This window comes from Oreochromis aureus, linkage group 12 (assembly GCF_013358895.1).
Source record: "Oreochromis aureus strain Israel breed Guangdong linkage group 12, ZZ_aureus, whole genome shotgun sequence".
Classification (NCBI taxonomy): domain Eukaryota; kingdom Metazoa; phylum Chordata; class Actinopteri; order Cichliformes; family Cichlidae; genus Oreochromis; species Oreochromis aureus.
Genome location: NC_052953.1, coordinates 30,275,923 through 30,284,333, shown reverse-complemented (window position 1 = coordinate 30,284,333; position 8,411 = coordinate 30,275,923). Strand labels below are relative to the sequence as shown.

Below are 8,411 nucleotides of genomic sequence, written 5' to 3'. Positions count from 1 at the left end.
CTGATTAATTGCACAATTGCCAAATTCGACCTGTCCAGGGTGTACCCCGCTTCTGACCCTAAGACAGCTGGGATAGGCTCCAGCCGCCCCCCGCAACCCTGAATTGTGATGAAGAAAGTACGAATGGATGGACAGTGGGACACATACTGGACTTTGAAGATAGAAAAGAATTCAAATCCACTCCAACTGCGTTAGGATCAATTCGCTACTGATACCTGTGATGGTATTGATACTATCGATATTTGCAGAGAATGTCCACACATAAAGTCTTCATACAGTAAAATATATCATCATCACATTAAACGGCCTCTAAGAGAAAGATCAGTTTCTGAATGAGCTGTTCAACAATAGACAGCTTGCCAGGATGCTGTACCATCTTTCCCATTTTCTGGTTTCCAGATAATATAAATTCTACCCCAGGACAAATCTTAACTTTCCTCACAAGTCCATCTTAATCAGTCATTGTTTCTGCTTTGGCTAATTTCTACTGAAGCTGGAAATCTTGTGAAATGCTGAAGTGGGGCCAGAGACACAGGCTGCTGTGGATGCACATGTCCCTGTCCCTTTTGTTCCTGTCAGCAGAGTACAAATGACCTTCCTGCATTACTTCCCGACCGTCTATAGTGTGTTGACTTTGAAGCAAAGCTGTGGATCCATATATAGAACGAGCATAGTCTCTGTTAAGAAGCGTCTTTATACAGCAATAAGAAATGGGAGTGTATGAGAAAGATAGATCAAGAAAAGAAAGGGGCTACAGACACCTTTTATTAATGAGGCCCAGAGTTCTGTGCTACACCCCTGCACACAGGCTGCATAAACAGTAAGAAAAGTAAGTATAAGATATGCTAAATGCTTCTATAAGCCAGAAATAGTGTAAATATGCAAATATAGTGAAATAAACTAAAACTAAAATGCAAAATGTTATCTCCAACATAATTAGTTACAAATGCACACACACTTAAAAAGTACAGTGTTTCTGTTACGGTTCAACGTGGGGGACTCAAGCGCAGGACTCCAGGATCAACTGTACACAAGAATTTATTTACAGAATCCACCAGGTGTATATACAGGAAGTGCAGGGCAGTGCTATATACAACAAAGTGAGGGATGGGGCTCCAGGGAAATCTAAAGGGGGAAATCACTCGTTCTCCAACTCTCCACACTCACAACCGCAGATCCGCTCCTCACACTCGACACAAAGATTCACACAGGGAAGGTATCCAGGAGGTCTGTAGACGAGGAAACGAGAATTAATTACAAAGTTCACCATAGACTCTTGACTTAGCTGTGCTGTAGTTTCGACTCTCACTGACGCGTGGCAGACAACGATCCAGCGAAGACCAGCAGTCTCCTCCTGGCTTAAATGCCGATCGCCTTGATGGACATCAGGTGTGTTTCCCTTCCGTGTGCGTGGGCCGAGGGCGTGAACCCACAATGAGTTCCGCCCCGGCGACAGAGAGGAGGAGAGAGAGAGCGAGAGAGAGAAAAAGGTAGAAATAGCCAATCAGCGTCTCGCTGATCCCCCAGGCCATGACAGTTTCCCTCTGAAAATCGAACAGAATATACTATTTAAAGAGCACCAAATTATAACAAATGTCATCTCAGATCATTAAAGGTCAGGACCTTACAGTTTACTCAAAACACGAGCAAATGTGTGACTTTCCAGCACTGACTATCCATTATCTATCTAACCAGATAGCAGATGGATTGGGGTTCCTAGGGAAATTCGAGGTTATGAAGCGGCACACGGCTTTATGGGAAGTTGCCGTGGGCGACCTCTTTCAACCGACCATCAAATTAGCCAGAGAAGGATTCCCTATTCCTTACTACCAAGGTCATTACATCGCATTAATGTCACGTCAATACGGTGTGAAATACACCCACAATGTGATTTCAAAAATACTGAAGAGCAAACAATGAATGTTTTAGCTTTATTTCACTGTTTTTGTCTTTTAGGGAGTTATATTTAGATAAAAATGGGAACCTGCTTAAGACCGGTGATACTGTGAAATTTGAGAAACTGGCTGACACTTTGGAGACGATCGCAAACGAGGGACCAGATGTGTTTTACAAAGGAACAATAGCAAAGAATTTAATCAGTGACATACAGAAAGCAGGTATTATCAGACGGGATTCATCCTGCTCTCTTTCCTGAACATTTTCTATGTTTGCCAGGCACAATGATCTAATTACAAATTTTAAAAATCGATTGGTTTTTGAAAAATCTAACACGATCCCTCACAGGCTACACTGTGATCTGTCTGGATCCATTCAAACTCTTAATAATGAAATGCATTGTGTTCATTTTTGCTCAGCAGAATAATTCGTTTCATTGTTTTTGCTCAGGAGGAACACTCACACTGGAGGACTTGGCATCGTATGAAGCTGAAGTGACTGATGCATGGAATATTTCTTTGGGAGAATACCAGATGTACTTCCCTCCGCCCCCTTCAGGAGGAGCCATCCTCAGCTTCATCCTCAACATCATGAAAGGTTTTGTTGCTTATAGCATGTAGAGTTTGTTTCATATAAAAAAAAAAAAGATTCTTATCAATCGTTACAAATGTGATACACTAAGAATTGATGTTTTAAATAAAAGAAATAACAATTATTTATATTTTCAGGATACAAAATGAATTCAGAACCGAATGCAACTGATGAAAAGATTTTGTTTTATCACCGTTATATTGAAGCTTTAAAATTTGCCAATGGATTAAAGAAATATATCACAGATCCAAGGTTCAGCTCAGACAAAGTAAGTATCTTAAAATCCTACAGATTTGCACCTGCTTTATTGCATATAGTATGATTCTATTTAAGTGACGAAACGGGTAAAAGTAGCAGTACCACATCACAAAACACAAAATATATAGTGTAAAATATTTAAAAGGGAATGCGCTGGTTTTAATATGATTATAATAGCAAATCATATATAGCAAATTTTACTTATAATTAAATGTACCTATTTACTTTATAATTATCAGTATTTTTGAAAAATCGAGCTGCATCCCCTCTCCTCCAGGCAGAGGTGGGAAGTAGTGAAGTACAAATACTTAGTTACTGTACTTAAGCAGAATTTTCAGGTGTCTGTACTTTGAGTAATTATGTTTCTAACAAATTTTTACTTTTACTCCCTACGTTTTTAAACAAACATCTGTCCTTTCTACTCCTTACACTTTCAAAATAAGCTCGTTACTTTTGCTTTAACGCATTTGAGAGAAGTTATTATTTCGTCACTGCGAGCCTTTATACATCAAACCAATTTGAGTCAAAACATAACACATGAAAGGCAATCATATTCATCCAATAATCACCAGCAACTGTGCAACATTTCTATCAGCTCAACAAACACACAAATTGTTTCTGTGCAGTTTGTCTCACGGTGTTTTGCTAGCTAAAGGTCAAGTCTGCTGTTAACTTCACTCAGATTCACTTTTTAACACTAGTTACTTCTACTTGCCACCTCTGCATCCAGGCCCCGGCGTGTTACTAAAAAGGGGGGACATGATGAAAATAATGAGTCTCTTCTCTGCCTGAACCCTCTGCTCCACCCCTCGCCTGCAGCTCATCCACAAACCACATCCCACCACAGTCAGTTTATGCACATTGATAATGAGTTGTGGTGTGAAGTTTTTTTGTAATATCTCTGAGCTTTGCACAGTTGGACTTTGGGTTAATTTGCTGGGGTGAGATTGTGACTTTGTGTTAACAAAGTGCTTTTACAGAGGTGCTCACCTTTGTTAATGATCAGTTAATCAAGGGGATTTGATTATCAGTACCTGGCTACTACTTACCCTTAAAGTTCTTATAGAAGCACTAACAGTGAACTTAGTATTTTACAGGTCTGCATAGAGTACTGTGAAAAACTTCTTTGAGTGTCAGTTTTTCCCAGTAACTCTGCATTTTCATTTCAGTGTAATTCTGAGCAGTGATGTAGCTTTTGAAACATATAAGTATAAATAAAAAATGTTAAAAGCACATAAACCTAAATTGATTTAATATTTGTTTCTAAGTATGTTAGTATGTATGTATGTATTATTATTATTATTTTAGTATTTGTCAATTTTGTGTAATGTGATGTTTTCTGATGCTCTGTAGTTCACACAGATGACAAAGCATTTCAGAGAACATATCTTTGCCAGTCACATGTGGAGCTTCATCACTAACCAGAATCATAACCCCGAGTGTTAATTAAACCTTCACCTCATATCTGGACAGCATCAGTACCACACATTTATCTGTGCTGGCTGAAGATGGATCTGCTGTGTCTGTCACCAGCACTATCAACGACGAGTCAGTACCTGCATCATTCTGTTTCACATATGTGTGTGTGTATATATATCTATATATGTGTGTGTATATTTTTTTCTTTCTTGAAACTGAAGATTTAAGACATTATGGAGGAACTTATTTTAGACTATTTCTGTACTACAAAGAGTTTCTTGGTGTTGTAGTTACTTTAATATTTTTTGTTTACAGATTTGGCTCCAAGGTCCTCTCTCCAAGCACTGGAATAATTCTCAACAACCAGCTGTTTGACTTCTGTAATAGAGCTAATAGCACCTCTCCTGGTAGGAGATCAGCAGGATACTTTTTACATTTATTTTTTATGAAATGCAAGTAATCAGACGAGGAAGGCGGATTATTTAAAAGAGTTAAATGTTTTTCCTGAAATTATTTTCCTGACAGGACATATTTCTTTAAGTAATTTCTAATAATAGCAAAATAGTACCATTGCAGAAATTAGAAAATGGCATTTCATAATTTATTGTGACGCGTCATCGGACCTTTCATTAAAACAACAATCAAACAAAACTGCCAAACTGAAGCACATCATGTAAATTTTTTAGAGTTACACAGGATCAACATACAGTAGGAAAATATGAGAAAATAATATGCATTAATTTTTATTGGGTACGATACAAATTTACTAATTGGAACAAATTTTTGTACTAAATGTATCCACAGTGAGCTAACAGTGTGCTATAATTTATATACAAAGTCCTAACCAGTTTACTTTAGTAATAACCAGCAATACAAACTATTTTTTTCCTAGCTCATAGATTAATTTTTGAATGCTGCTAACACACTGACAGGCTTGATACAGATTCAGTAGAGAGAACTCACTTGAACTTTCATCAATTGTTGATAAGCACCGGCAGAGGCACTTCTAAATTTGTTTGTAGGGTATAAACAAAATACTGCATAAAAATACAGTCACTGATTTGTGTATGAAACATTTGTATGAATGATTTATGCACAAATATGTGTGTACAGACTGATTTCTGCTTTCTAGTTTTGTTCCACCATTCAAGGTCTTTGTTGTATTTCTCAGGGGAGCGGCCTCCCTCCAATACAGCCCCATCTGTGCTGAAGTCTCAGTCGAGAAGATGCTGGTGATTGGAGGGTCTGGTGCTAGAATGATCTCCACCGGCAGTGGCTCATTATGTATGCATGTGCCAAACACACAAAAGTGCCATTACATATTAAAATAAATTGATGCAGACTGATGCCCGTATTTGCTGTTAATGCTTACATCATAGTAAAAAGATTCTTCACCCTAATTTATCCTGTAATCATCACTTTCTCATCTTATAATTTTTTTTACTCTTCAAGGTGGTCATGAACCACCTTTGGTTTGGAAAGAGCCTTAAGGAGGCAATTGTTACTCCTGTTCTTTTTGTCAACTGTCAAAGTGAAGTAAAACTTGAATCTAAGCTTGAAAAGGTAATTTATTCAGTGTATTCAAATGATAAATTAAGAAATTCTACAGCTTTTGTTCCATCTGAGTCTCTCTCCTCTTTCCCCTGCAGGATGTAGTTGATGGTCTTGAAGCTAAGGGACATAAAATAACACAATTCTACAACGCAGTTAACGCTGTGGAAAAGGCGGGCAGCTGTATCTCTGCATGGTCTGATGAAAGGAAAAAAGGTGAACCAGCTGGTTACTGAGACCAAAAGTCAGTGATGTTAGTTATACAGCATGGCTTTAAGGTTATGGACACTGCTGGCTGTAGCTACAACATTGGACAATCCATATACATCTGTTACCTGATAGATCATTCATGCTTTACACATGTGTCTAAAAAAGTCTGTAATATTGACAACAATGCAACAGTCAGATTATTTAAATCCAAGGTTTCATGCAAAATAGCGCAAAGACAGCATTGTAAAAAACAACAACAACAAATGTTTGTTGAAAATTTTTAGGGATTGCTATTGATATCAGGGGTTTTTTTTGTTGTTGTTGTTCTATTTTTAACAATCAATATGTCCTTTTAAATATGTGTTCATTTTGGGTTTTGATACACATAGAATAGACTAAACAAGAACACAGCTTTCAGGTTGAAATGTGAAGCCCGTGACTATGTTTCTTCAACCTGCATTCTTTATAAGCAGCAGGCCAGCAGGTTGAGACTGACTGAAGAAATCTTTGGTTATATAAGAGTCTGTCGGAAAAAGAGCTAGAGACTTCATGTTCCATTCCACTAGTAAACAATTCATATTTTCAAGTCTCATCAAATTCATGTTTATTTTGTAAATTTTAGCCCACTGGATTGTCCAGAAGGGAGATAAAGTAGGGCTGCCCTAAAGTGTACCCTAAGTTATCAATTGATTTGTAGTTCAAAACAACTACAACAACAACAACAACAACAAATACCCACAGCATAACCTGTAGTTACTGTTACAGGCATGTCAGCATCAACAAAGCTAGATCTCATAGACTGTTAGAGCCAAATAGAAAGGTCAGTTTTTATCTGAATATTACTAGCTACATTTAAATGCTTTTTAATATTGGGTTGTTGCTTTTTTAAATTCAGTTTGCATATTAAGATTTTTTGCTTAGTTCATTCTATTGTTTTGCTGTTATAAAATGTGGGTAATTAACCAAAACTGCAATTCTGCTGATGTGGTCAGGGTAAAAGTTAAAAGTTAATCAGACAATTAGTTTGTGAAGCAACAGTGTTTTTTCATTGTTGTTTAATGTGTTTTACTGATAGGAATAGACAACCTGGTCTTGAACTGGGGGTAGGGCTAAATAAGTATATACTTCAGCCTACTCCTTTTCAAACAACTGCATGGAATGATTTTATGAAATGTTGGTGAATGTATATGTTTGAAATAAAAATGAACTGAACTGAACTGAACTGAACTAGATATGTTTTATTTTGAAACTGTCAATTGTGTGTACAATAAATTATTTTCCTCAGTGTTTAATGTCTGCCTTGTTTCCATTATTGGATTACATCCAAGCTGCCTTTTGGAAATCACCAGTCAGAAACTTTATATTTCAAATGTTGCATGAAAATACTGAGTAGTCTTGTCCAGTGCATTAAAGCACTGTCTGTGACTGTGTTTCCTATCGTCAACCTGCAATCCACAGCCACAACACTCTCTCCACATTGCACCATAGCCTCTGTTAAACGTCCTGATGCCCTTTCCCCACCTAATGCTTTCACTCATGAGCATGTTCAGAGACAAATAAGCAGACTCCACTTAGGCAAGTCTGCTGAACCAGATGGGGTGAGTCCCCGTGTCCTCAAGGCCTGTGCCCCGAAGCTTTGTGGAGACTTTCATAAACTCTTCATGAAGAACCTGAGCCTGCAGAGGGTCCCAGTGCTGTGGAAGACATCATGCCTCGGTCCTGTACCAAAGGCACCCATGTTCTGTGGCCCCAGGATTGTTTAGGCCTCTCCTCCTTTTGTGCAAGCAGAGCAAAAAGAAGGAGGCCAAGCAAAGACTTTTAAACTGTATAAACAGACGTCTGCTTTTGATGTGTAAGAAAGCAACATACTAAACTTAAGGTGGAGACAAACTCAGAATAAAGCATCACCAAATTACTGACCCTCCCACCCCTAATACAAACTTGATACCCAAAACATTAATGAACTGTAGTGTTCTATAAGGTCATTAACAAGGCACCGTGGTCATTTCTCTCTACTTTTATGTGTGAGGCACAAATTCTGCATTCATACTTAACATTCATGACTGTGGCCAGTACAGAAAGAACCGGCGAACACTTGTGTCTTCAGGCAAAGCTGGACACCATGACAATGCACCCATTTGGATATAACTCTGTCAGGATCCTGGGTCTCTTGACCCAGCGTGTTTAGTTCTTCAAGGTTTTTGTATTATTCTGCTTGTGAGTTATTTTATGGTTTCCAGTTTTGATCCCTTGCCCTTCATGTTTCTGTGTCCCCTCAGTTCTGTGTAAATCTGTGTCTTTGCATGTTTGAGTTTCTTGTTTTCTGTCTTTCTGTATTATGAATTATGTTCTCTTGGTTGGTCTTTTGTTACTTCCTCGAGTCTAGTTTCTTGTGTTCCAAGCTTAGTATTTCCCTCTGTGTATTTTGGTTCTTAGGCCTTTGCCTTGGGTTATGTCTCTGTGTTTCTTAGTTGCTGTCTCCACTG

At 38.1% G+C, this 8,411-nt stretch overlaps 1 pseudogene; it reads left to right on the top strand.

The window, feature by feature from the left end:
• Nucleotides 1-1,593: 1,593 nt before the first annotated feature.
• Nucleotides 1,594-6,041, top strand: LOC116333209 (annotated as a pseudogene).
• The last annotated feature ends 2,370 nt before the right edge of the window (nucleotides 6,042-8,411 follow it).